The sequence below is a fragment of the Xenopus laevis genome, chromosome 9_10S (genome assembly GCF_017654675.1).
Source record: "Xenopus laevis strain J_2021 chromosome 9_10S, Xenopus_laevis_v10.1, whole genome shotgun sequence".
In the NCBI taxonomy this organism is placed as follows: domain Eukaryota; kingdom Metazoa; phylum Chordata; class Amphibia; order Anura; family Pipidae; genus Xenopus; species Xenopus laevis.
The window spans coordinates 34,009,610-34,022,278 of NC_054388.1; the positions used below are offsets into that span (position 1 = coordinate 34,009,610).

At 39.5% G+C, this 12,669-nt stretch overlaps 1 long non-coding RNA gene across 1 annotated transcript; it reads left to right on the plus strand.

Moving 5' to 3' along the window:
* The first annotated feature begins 358 nt into the window (after positions 1-358).
* Positions 359-8,414, plus strand: LOC121399185. Its single transcript, XR_005964800.1, has 3 exons — positions 359-553; positions 7,404-7,481; positions 7,767-8,414. It is a non-coding gene; the product is annotated as an uncharacterized LOC121399185 (long non-coding RNA).
* Positions 8,415-12,669: the final 4,255 nt, after the last annotated feature.

The following is a 12,669-nucleotide window of genomic DNA, read 5'->3' on the forward strand; positions in this document are numbered from 1 at the left end:
TGAAAAAATCGAATTAATGACGTGTTACCCAATCAAAAGTTGGTGTACTTGTTAAGAGCATGTCCAGCTAAGTTCAATGCAATATGGGACACATGGCATCTGTATAAATTGACATGAGTCACAGAAGACTCAGTTAGCTTTACTACCCTCTTTCCTTACTTTACTAATTGTTGTACATTTAAAGCAATAAATAAAAACTAAAAAAAAAATGAACCTCATCATTTTGTAACAGATGAGGAAATTACAGGATGGATGATTTAGCAGTATGCTCCTGCCTGTGACCTTACAGTATGTGATATTGCCAGCAATAGTTGGTTTAAGGTCTAGAAAAGCTAATTCACTGATATGTGTTGTAAATCGAATAGGTTAGTGGAAGGCATTGAGAGCCTCAGTCATAGAAAATAATTGTTCCTCTGTTTCAATCCACAGCAAACACAGTTGTTAATGTACCTCCACAGTCTATCTATGTTTGTGCCAAAATATGAGAGAATGTGTTCCTGCTCATTAATGAAGGGACTACATAAGAGTCCATGCTGATTCCGCTAATCAGTAGGTAAGATATATATATATATATATATATATATATATATATATATATATATATATATATATATATATATATATATATATAGAAAGATCTATAAAGCAAGGTTGTTTCTGTCAAACAAAGTTCTACAAAGCTTGTGTACATTTTAGTTTTTTATATTCAGGGGGTTATTTATTAAGGCTCAATTTTTCTGCAGCGTCCGTTTTGACACTGAAAGCCCGAAAAAGATGTGGTTAAAAAGAAGTGATTTTTTTCGTGATTTATTATGCCCTGAAGCTGTTCCAAGTCCAAGTACAAAAATGCTCCATCTAAAACCTGCTGAATTCATGTAAAAGTCAATGGCAGATGAGTTTGAAGAGTTTTCGGGATTTGACACTGGTTTTTCTACGAAAACTTGAATTTTTCGTGGTTTTCAGGAGTTATACTCTGAAACAATCTGAAAAAATCTGATTTTTTTAAAGGGGACTCGTCACCCAAAAAAGTTATTCAAAATCTTATTTTATCACATTAGTCAAGCAAAATGAACTTTAATTACACTATTTAAATTATTTGAATCTTGTTTCCTTCAGTCTGGGAATTCAAAATGATAGCAAGCAGGCAGGAGCCATTTTATGGACACTGTTATTAAGACAAGCCTTGCATCATCTCAGAATTTTGTTTGTGCACCAGAATGGGGGACCCGATGTCCATCCCCATGTTCTGGCTACACAATTAAATGGTGAAGAGAACGGGGGAATGTGTGGAGAGCAGTGACATCTAGGAAGTGCTAATTGGAAAGTGAAAGTAATTGTCTGCCCCGCCTCTATTTCTAGGCATAGAGGAGGGGCAGACAATATTTGATTGACAGCTGAGATTTTTAAATGAGTTTATAACAGCTATGAATGCTTTAATAAAAAATAGAAATTGGATTTCATGTTTAATTTGAAAAGGACTTTTATTATACAGATTTTTGTGTCTGCGTGACAGGTCCACTTTAATGATATATAAGGGCAAATCGTGGATTCTAGTTTGGTATGACAAAAAAAAAAAAAAATTGCCAGGCACTCCACTCGCATGCCAAGACTTGTTTTAAATAGTTATTGGAGAATAGTTATACACTGCGGATGGGTGTGTTGCAACTCACGAACTCTGCAATAAAGTATTGGGGGTGCCAGCACACAAGAGCACTTTTTAGATCCACATGCTAAAAGCCAATTTTTCCTGTACAAAGAATCCATCTTTCATTGGCAGTCCTTGTGTTATCAAGTGCTCTTTCCTCTGAAATCCTGGCTTAATAAACAGTTCTTTTCTCCACAATCCTCATGAAAAAAAAAATGCTTTTTGCACTGCAGTCTTTTTAAACAACTTATACTTTCCTGTTCAACCTTTGTGATATAAACTGCCCTTTTCCCTGCAATGCTCTTTGTATATAATCCACATTTCTATTTTTGTTATAAACATCTCTTTCTTTAAATGGAAACTATGGAACATTTAAGGTCTCTATAAAAATATGTATTATATGTAGCATACATCTATTTAAGTAATTAAGTATGTTCCTTTGAAGATGGGGAGCTACTAGGGCATTTGGAGACACATATCTTTACTGCTAAAGGGCTGTGGTTGCCTTGGGCTGGAACAGAAGCATAAAACATAATGTACAACATTTCTAGCTACTTCTACAGTTAAGCTTTAGTTCTCCTTTAATAGAATTCCTCCCAACAAAGCAATTCACTCACTTTATTTTAACTATTACAATTTAGCATTAATAAATTGAAATTATTGCTCTCTATGTTAATCTCAGTACATTTGTGGGATACATTAAACATGACTATTTTCCCTTATTTGAATATAATCTATCATCTATAAGTTTTGTTTAATGGCTTTTTTTTCCCTGGTAGGTAAAGACTATAGCTTTTACGTGGCATTACATGAATAATTTGTCAGCCTGTGCTATAATGGAGTATATTCCATAGGGCCATGTTTTTATTTTTTATCATACTGAAGTAAATAATTCTTCATCCTCGATGAATATATTTTGTTTTAATGGCTGGTAGTGATTTTTATTCCTTTTGTGAAAATGCATGCTATCCCTGGATAGTTGTTTTGAGCTAATGTGGATTTCCAGTGGGGATTAAAACAGTGAGTATAAAGTTACTCTTGTTAACTTAGCTGTGTGAAACATGTTGCACAGCTTTTGTGATATACAGATGTTTGTAGCAGATATTCTCAACGCAGATCTGATCCACATAGTCAAGGATTCCGGTTGCATGCTAGAGACATGTTGTAGTGTTTCCATGTTATTCCCAGGGTGTCCTTGTTTCCATGCTAATGGGGTAAGTGTAATAAATGGTGCAAACTGCAGTCATAGTCAGCAGGTAGCATGTATTGGTCACCAATATCATTTTGGAAGCCCCAAAAAATATTTAAAAAAAAACATTGGTGGCAGGGGCCTATAGAATATTTAAATAATACATTGGTGGCCAGGGGATTAAAAAAAACCCCCACATTGGTGTTCAGTAGAATTGAACTCGTGGCTTCAGCACTTCAACTTCGCCTCCTTTCAGGACTTCAATTGCGGCTGTTTTCGTGGCTTCGGGTCTTTTCGCCACTTCAGGACTTCAATTTCGGCTGTTTTCTTGACTTCGGGTCTTTTCGCAGCTTCGGCTATTTTCATGACTTCGGGTCTTTTCGCCGCTTCAGGAGTTCGGCTTCGGCTGTTTTCGTGGCTTCGGGTTCTTTTGTGCTGTTTCGGCTGTTCGGGATGGCCACACGCACAGCTTCGGCGCTCTCAAGGGGGGCCGGCTCTTTTCAAAACTGCATCACTGCCGGGCCCCCCTGCATGCCCGGGACACTTGTCCCCCCTGTCCCTCCCTGATGGCGGCCCTGTTGGTTACTGCACCTGTGCAGCTTCAGGAGATTTTAAGGTCATGGGTCCCCTGCGTTTATGAGTGAGTGGCATCAAAGTTCAGAAGAACAAAGAGGGGAGCTCAGTGGATAGCAGCCTGACCGTTAATAGGACTCAGTCGCTGCGACGGTAGGAAAGGACAGCGGGTTAGCTCACCAGTTCATCCATTATTTATGGCCTGCCTTATATAAAGTGGTGAGTCTGCTCCAGTTCAACAAATCCTCTGGGCACGGAGGGATAAAGAGGTAGAAGATTAACGATCCACACACAAGGCCCTGTGTATAAGATTATTTCAGAGATAAAGCACCCAGAAAGACAGTGCTAATATATGGATTTTGTTATACAGCGTGGGAGACAATGTAAAGGCCAGAATTGGGACTGTTCTAGCGACACATATCAGTCACGGTTCCCTTCATTGGCAGTGAAGCTTCAGAGAATGCTAAAAATGGAGCAGGTAACCATTTCTGCCAATTGCATCCTAAAAGACTGATTTATATTTTACAAAGGCCTTATTGATGAGCTTTGCTGGAAAAGCAGTATGAAAGTTCAGTGGGTCGGCAAGTTGTAAATCAAGTTTGCTCTATAGTGCCAGGTAATTTGGATTTTGATCCTTTATTTCTACTAAAAATCATTTAAACATTAAATAAACCTTGTTTTGACTCCAATAAGGATTAATTACATCTTTGTTAGGATTGAGTACAAGGCACGGTTTTATTATTACAGAGAATAAGAAAAAGTTTTTTTTTTTTTAAAAATTTATTATTTTTTAAAAAAAAAATGTCTATGGAAGACTGCATTTCTGTAATTAAGAACTTTCTGCATAATGGATTTCCAGATTATGGGTCTCCATCTCACGGGTCCTATACCTGTACTATGCCAGGTGCCAAACAGGGTCTTGTGGTGCTTTTCGAATCCTGCATAAGCCACAAATTTTTCGCTGGCACCTCAACAGCTTATCTTTCAGTACATTTATTCAGACGATCTCTATTTTCGGACAACATACCCATTTTTGTTGTGATGGCTTTTGACCTTGTGAATGCTACTCAAAACAGTGATGTACCCCAAAATGCTTCAAGGTGAGAATTCAGGAATTGTAGATTTATTTTGTTGGTACAGGGCCTTTTGGATCCATACAGTGTATAATATAGAATTCTACAGTCTATCTACATGGTAGTATAGATCCTGGGATTGAAAACCTACATTCAGGGACTTGTGACTGTGTTGTTTCTCTTTATACATGCAGTATTTGTCTTTTGTGTCAACGCTATATAAAAAGGAAATTAAAAAAGTAAAAATATTTTTCTTATAAGTCACAGGTTTTATTAGAAAAAATGCAGTGCAACTTGTGAATGTACAATAGCAGAGGTATTTGGAGTAAGAGAATCCTATGTTGCACACTCAGGAGGAAGCTACATGTGCAGCCATATGTACTGGATACATTCTACTGGGGACATGGCAGATATTTTTTGTCAAATTGGCAAATTCATATTAGCATTTTCTTATTTCCCTCATAAGCCTATATACAGTAACTCCTATATCATTTGGCACTATGTCCATAGAAAAGGCGGTCTTTTTATATTTACACAAGGTGCACCCCATAGAGAGGGGGAGGTATGGATTACTAGTAGGGATGGGCCAATTTCTCCCGTTTCGCTTCGCCTAAAAATTTGCGAATTTCCCATGAAATTTGCGGAATGGCGAAAAATTTGCGAAACGTGAATTTTGATGCCGGCGTCCAAATGATTTTGACGCCAGCGACAATTCTGATGCTGGCGACAATTCTGACGCCCATTAAAGTCAATGAGTACCTAGACTTTCCCCCTTCAAATTTTTGCGGCAATTTCGTGAATTTATTCGCAGGCGGAGAAACACGAAAATTCGCTGCAAATTCGCACCTAGCAAATAAATTCGCCCACCACTAATTACTAGTATCAATTGTTTGGAAGAGAAAAAAAGATAATAAAACCCCCATACACTTTAATGATATCTGATGTAATAATTTGTGATTGACTAAGTGTTGTGTACCAATTATTACACTGTACCATAAAACCACTCAATTAATTTGTCTTTAATTCTTATATTTCGATAATTAATTATTCAATTAAGATAATAAAGTGCCAGTGCTGAATTCTAAAATGGAATAAACTTACTTGCTACTACGCAAAATAAATGAATTAGGTACCATTAGAAAATCCATTAATTCGATAGAAAAAATGTAATATCCACCAATGAATTAATCAGATAATGAATAAAAAGTGCTGGTCCCAACCTGGTTGCCTAAGGGTAGGACTTCATGGTGCGCGTGGACCCGACACGTCGCAATGCGACTAAACGCATGCGATGTGTCGGATGTTTTACAGAAAGCTGAAGTGAAGGAGAAATAGCAGGAAACAACTACATTCTTCCGACTGTTGGATGAAAACACAGCGCGCTGCATTTTCATCCGACGTGACGGGTCCCCGCGCACCATGAAGTCCTACCCTAAAACTCCCAATTATTTATCAACTCAATAGCACTTTTTTTAGCTGATGTATAATTGGAAGTTTAGGCATTCTGAGACAGCAACCAGGTTGGGACCAGCACTTTTTATTCATTATCTGATTAATTCATTGGCGGATATTACATATTTTCTATCAAATTAATTGATTGATTTTCTAATGGTACCTAATTAATTTATTTTGTGTATTAGCAAGTAACTTTATTCCATTTTAGAATTTAGCACTGGCACTTTATCACCTTAATTGAATAATTACAAAGAATTGAGTGTTTTTATGGTACAGTGTAATAATTGGTACACAACACTTAGTCAATCACAAATTATTGAGAGGTCTTGCCATGTTTAAATAGAGTACATACAGGACTTGCATGCCTATTTGATGTTCTGTTATTTATCAGTGTGGCTGTGCTGCTACTCGGGTGATAAAATGAACTTTCCTGCTTGGCATTCGGGTATGCAGAGGCCTGGCCTCTTCATCAGTGCATGTGCGGGTGTCAGACAGTATAAGAGCTCAGTAGTGCAGTGGATTAGCTATTGATTCTTCTGCTCCCCACAGTCTGTAAAACCGCTAGCCATTAAGCGGCTAATCCTTGTGTAATAGGAAACACTGCTCGGAGTCACTTCTCTTGGACCTGGGCACACTGCTGGGATACGAGGGAAAGATACTCAATTACAAAGTGAATGCTAACAGCTTCTGACTGTGCTGAGCATACATTATTAGCATGATTCCGGCTCTCTCAATCATTTCATTCCCTTAACAGTTATTTATATTCTCCAAATCATTCCTATGCAATCCTTTCCCTTTAGTCTCGTTCTCTGATGACCTCTCTTCATAACTATCCCCCGTGCCTTTTCTTTCTGTTCTCCAATGGGCTCTTAACAAGAGGTTGCAGTGGTCACATTGCAGGCAAAAACATAATTTCCCAGTATTTTGTCTTTGAAAATTACTTAAAACGTGACCCAAAAAAAAATCCATGTTGAGTGTCTTTAGGCCTCTGTTTCCTGATATTGGCAGACTTCATTTCCCAGTATTCTCGCTTTGGCTTATTCATACTGGAATTTTAAATCCATAAACATGTGAAGTCCCAGGGACATTTAAGTCAGCAAGCATACAGTGAGGTAGGGACAGATATAGGGGGATACAGATTGCTTCAGTTAGCTAATACTGGGTACATCATAACAAAATGAAAGATACAGGGAAACTTTGGTGTAATAGTCATTATACTATACTTCAATGGATGTCGTGGGCAGCAAATAAACACGCCATATAGCAACCTAATTGACCTAAGGATTGGCCGAGCCCTAAAGGCCCAGTCTACATTATACTTACTACATTATACTTACTTAAGCCAGGTATGGATTGATGTACCATTGGAATATTGACTTGGTCTCTAAAAGCCATGTAATTAAGAGTACAAGTGGAGCTCACCAAATCTCTCTCTCTATTTTCCCACGGGGTATCCTGTGCGTATTAGGTCAATCTGTAGAATCTGAGGTGTGGGACAAATCCAAGGAAGCAACTGGACAGCAAAATTTCTTTATTGGGGATAGAGGTACACAACGTGTTTCGGGCAGCGCCCTTTGTAAAAGCCATGTCTTGCATGCTGCTCACAATATAAACCCATGAAGACATCATAAATAACCCCTAATCTAATATTCTAAAAGCTAAAACATGGCAAAACTTTCTCTTTTTCTCTCCATATTTAAACTACTATAACCCCATGAAGACATCATAAATAACCCCTAATCTAATAATCTAAAAGATAAAACATGGCAAAACCTTCTCTTTTTCTCTCCGTCTTTTTTTTTTGAAAGATTTTATTTATTGATTTTAACAGAGAAAAAGAAGAAAGAAAAGGCTGAAGAAGAAGAAGAGAGAGATAAAAGACAAGAGGATGGGTTATCCATTTACATCACATTCCAAACCCACATCAATAAAGTCCGGGTATACAATCATGTTACACTCAATAATCATATCATACATAAAGTCATTGTACCTAGGCTCTGCGTTACTGTGAGGCAGTCCCAGCAGCTTGTTGGTCAGCCAACCAGCAATTCCACACTTTTCCAAACTTAGCAGGACAGCCTCTCGCCATGTAAGTAAGCTTTTGCTTTGGAAGCACATCATTTATGAGTTTTTTCCAATAGCCAATGGTTGGAGCTTCAATGTCTTTCCATGTCAAAAGGATGGCTTTTTTTGCAAAGTGAAAAAGTTGTTGAAGGCACAGTCTATCACAAGGAGGAAGGTTTAATCCTTCGGTGTGCCCCAGGAGACAGTATTCCGGAGTCCGAATTACAGGCAGACCCAGTGCAATATCAAGATGTGTAAGAATCGCAGACCAAAATCTTTGCACTTTAGGGCATTCCCAGAACACATGCATGTAGTTACCCTGTTCACTATTACATTTTACACATACATCCGGATACCCTTGATTAATACGTGCCAGCCTGTGTGGTGTTAAATAGACTCTGTTAATAAATTTAATATTGATGAACCTATCCCTGCTTGAGATGTTGTTGTCTGGTATTTGTTCAAGTAAATCCTTCCAGGTTCCCTCATCAAGATGAGGGAAATCCTGAGCCCATTTGTGACATACATGCTTAATAGAATCAAAGTTTTCTTGCACCAGAATAGTATAGAACCAGCTAAGTGATTTGGGGAGGAGTGGTTTACGAAGATAACGTTCCAAGGTATTTTCTGTAACTGTGGGGGTTCCTTCTGGAAATTGGGCAGAGTAATTTCTCTCCGTCTTTAAACTACATCTCCCATAGTTCTCATCCAGGTGAAACTTGCTGTTAACCACAAACAGCTAGGTCTCAGATTGGCTTCAGATGTTCTTCCTTGCTATTTATATTCTTTCCTTTCCCCTCCACACCTGCTATCTTCATTCCCTCATGCCCCCTCCTTTCCTTGCCCTTCAGGACTCCTCTCCCCGTATCCCCCTGGGTTTTCCTCCTCGGGGCCAGCGACTGACACTGAATGTCGTTTGTTAAATTAAAATACTCATTAGGATTGAAAAATAAGGTCAGCCATCAAAACCTTCGCTTACTAATTGCAGATGTTTCACTAACGAGCCAGATAAAAGCCTTACAGATTTACTCTAACTAATTATACAGGCATTGGTGAGGAGACTAATGTGCAATACCGGTAGGGATACAATAACTATGTTCCCCCAGGAAACAAATACAGTTTTGGTACTGTCGCTGCAGAGACAGTCAGGCCCACGCACATATTAATACAGTATAGAACAGCACTATTGGCCGCTGGCTGGAAGTATCTGCTATAGATGTACATTAGGACTGGCAGTACCATTCAATCCCTTAGAAACATTAGAAACTATAATCCGTGCCTGGGAACAAACATCACAATGCCAGCCTATGAGGCACATATACCTGTATAGACCAGGTGGTGGCAGTGCGATGCCATGGCAGTCATTCAGTAATAATGGCTAGGCATCAGCCATTCTGCTGTGGTGAAGAAACCCAATATCTCAAACAGGAACGTTTTTGGAGAAATAAAATGACTCGGCTAGATACATGTTTCCATGATGAATGGTTTCCAGAACATCCTGGAGAAAAATCTAAATTACCTAAAATGGAAGAATTGCTGAAAATGGCACCAGCGGGATTAAAATGCAAGCTAAAAGTTACAAAACTTGAATAAAACAGTGGGTGATGTTTGTGAGAAGAAAAGACAAACCATTCAAAGGGGAAATGTCTCACAAAGAGAAGATGGGGGATGTAGCGGGTGCACTGTAAAGAATAGGTATGCATTTCTTGTCTCTGATTAGGATGAGAAGCCTGTTGGTGAATGGCTGGCTAATTTCTGAATCTCTATAAACTGTGTTATCTATGTTACCATGTATAACATAGTTGTACTTGTATATAACACAGTTGTACTTGAATTAGGAAGTTTTGCAGAGAGGATAGAATTGGTAGAAGAGAAGATGTTTTTGGAGAAGAGGATATGGTCGCAGGTGTGACTCCAGTGGGGTCCAGTGCCAGCTTCACAAACCCATTGTGTACAGACCTTTAGGCTCCCTTTATCACCATAACCAATGTAGTTCTCTCTTCCCCTTCAAACTGCTATCATTTTCTGGAGTCAGATTAATCATGAGACTATCTTATATTTCTATTGGAAATTATAACATTTTTTTTTTTTAACAGTGTTTATTTTGTTTTCAAGGTAGGGGGGGGGAACAGAAGAGAAAAAGGGGGGGGAGAAAAAAAAAAGGGGGGGCATCAGGTACATTCCACACAGTCCACAAAATACAGAATAATAGCAAAGATATTAGACCTCATCTCAGTACGAAATGCATAGCATATATAAGAAGCACAGAGTAATAAATGCATAGAGACATTGTGATATCAGGTGCACATAATTTTATCTCCTGAAACGAGCCTGTGTATCACTATAGAAGCCCTATTATCTAGGAATTGGCCTCCGTCCATTCCTCCCAAGTTTTTTCAAATTTGGCGGGGCACCCTCTAGCTAGATATGTCATCTGAATCAGCGGAAGATTTTTATTAATAAGGTCCAACCAAAACTGTAAGGAGGGTACTTTTTGGTCCATCCATTTTATAAGGAGCGCTTTCCTAGCATAATACAGTAGGCTACGCCAGAAGTCTCTCTTTGCTCTAAAGGGGGTCACCTCGTCGACAACTCCAAGAACACAGACTTGTGGTGACATTATTTTGGGGAAGGTCATTTTTTCCTGTATATGGGTCATCACTCTGTTCCAAAATCTATTCACCTTAGGGCATTCCCATATCATATGAAGATACCCCACCTCCTTCTGTTGACATTTGGGACAGCATGCCTTGCTTGTATCACCCATACGACTCAGCCTTAATGGTGTAATGTGGAGCTGATGTATTATTTTAAATTGAATCAACCTGTCCCTAGTAGCAATGAGATATTCATATGCCGTAGAGGTGGATTCGTCCCACTCCTCCTGTGTAAGATCATGAATTCCGGTCTGCCACATTGTGTATGCCCTGGCAAACGGTGAGGGAAATGTAGAGAGCAGATTACTATACAATTTGGTCACCAATTTTTTCTGAGATGGAGACTTCAGTATTTCTAACACAGGAGGTAAAGCCAACTCCAACCTGCTAGGTGTAAATTGTGCCACGAAGGCGTGTCGAAATTGCAAATAGCCCATATGACTAATCTGAGCCCCCGGGTGTGCCTGGATCATTTGATCCCTAGTGAGGAGTAGCCCATCCGGCGCCGCATCCCCCAACGTCATAATCCCAACCCTTGGCCATCTCATGTAAATTAGTGTAAATTAGGAGTGTCTTAAAGTGGGGCAAGTGTGAGTTGCCCCATAGTGGGAGATCCTTGGTAAGCAGCGGATTGGAAAGGCGATAGTTCGCATGGCCATTAGAGATGTCGCGAACTGTTCGCCGGCGAACTTGTTCGCGCGAACATCGGGTGTTCGCGCTCGCCGGAAGTTCGCGAACGTCGCGCGACGTTCGCCATTTTGGGTTCGCCATTGTTGGCGCTTTTTTTTGCCCTCTCACCCCAGACCAGCAGGTACATGGCAGCCAATCAGGAAGCTCTCCCCTGGACCACTCCCCTTCCCTATAAAAACCGAAGCCCTGCAGCGTTTTTTCACTCTGCCTGTGTGTGCTGAAGAGATAGTGTAGGGAGAGAGCTGCTGCCTGTTAGTGATTTCAGGGACAGTTGAAAGTTTGCTGGCTAGTAATCGTTTTGATACTGCTCTGTTATTGGAGGGACAGAAGTCTGCAGGGGTTTGAGGGACATTTAAGCTTAGGTAGCTTTGCTGGCTAGTAATCTACCTTCTACTGCAGTGCTCTGTATGTAGCTGCAGTGGGCAGCTGTCCTGCTTCTGATCTCATCTGCTGACTGCTGCAATAACAGTAGTCCTTGTAAGGACTGCTTTTATTTATTTTTTTGTTGTTTTACTACTACTACTACTACTACTACTATAAGAGCCCAGTGCTATTAGTCTAGCAGTGTTGGGGAGTGGGACTGGTGTGCTAATCTGCTGCTCCTAGTAGTTCAGCAGCACCAACTTTAATTTTTTTTTTTAATATTCATTTTTTTTTATTTTACTTTTTTTTATTTTACTACCGCTGTAGTAGTGTATAAGTTGACCTTTTAGGCATTATTTGCCCTGTAGGCATTATTTGCACACTGTTTTCTTCAACCCGCCATCGAGCTGTGTGACCTTGTTCACATTCTGTCTAAATATCCATAATATTACCGTCTCCAGAAAAAACACCGGAGTCACTTTTTTCAAGCAGCCATAATATATTTTACGTAATCCGTATCCACCGCTGTAGTAGTGTATACGTTGGCCTTGTAGGCATTATTTGCACACTGTTTTCTTCAACCCGCCATCGAGCTGTGTGACCTTGTTCCCATTCTGTCTAAATATCCATAATATTACCGTCTCCAGAAAAAACACCGGAGTCACTTTTTTCAAGCAGCCATAATATATTTTACGTAATCCGTATCCACCGCTGTAGTAGTGTATACGTTGGCCTTGTAGGCATTATTTGCACACTGTTTTCTTCAACCCGCCATCGAGCTGTGTGACCTTGTTCACATTCTGTCTAAATATCCATAATATTACCGTCTCCAGAAAAAACACCAAACAATGCCTACAAGGTCAACGTATGGCAGTTGTTTAAAGAGAACAGTAGATTACTAGCCAGCAAAGCTACCTAAGCTAAAATGTCCCTCAAATCCCTGCAGACTTCTGTCCCTCC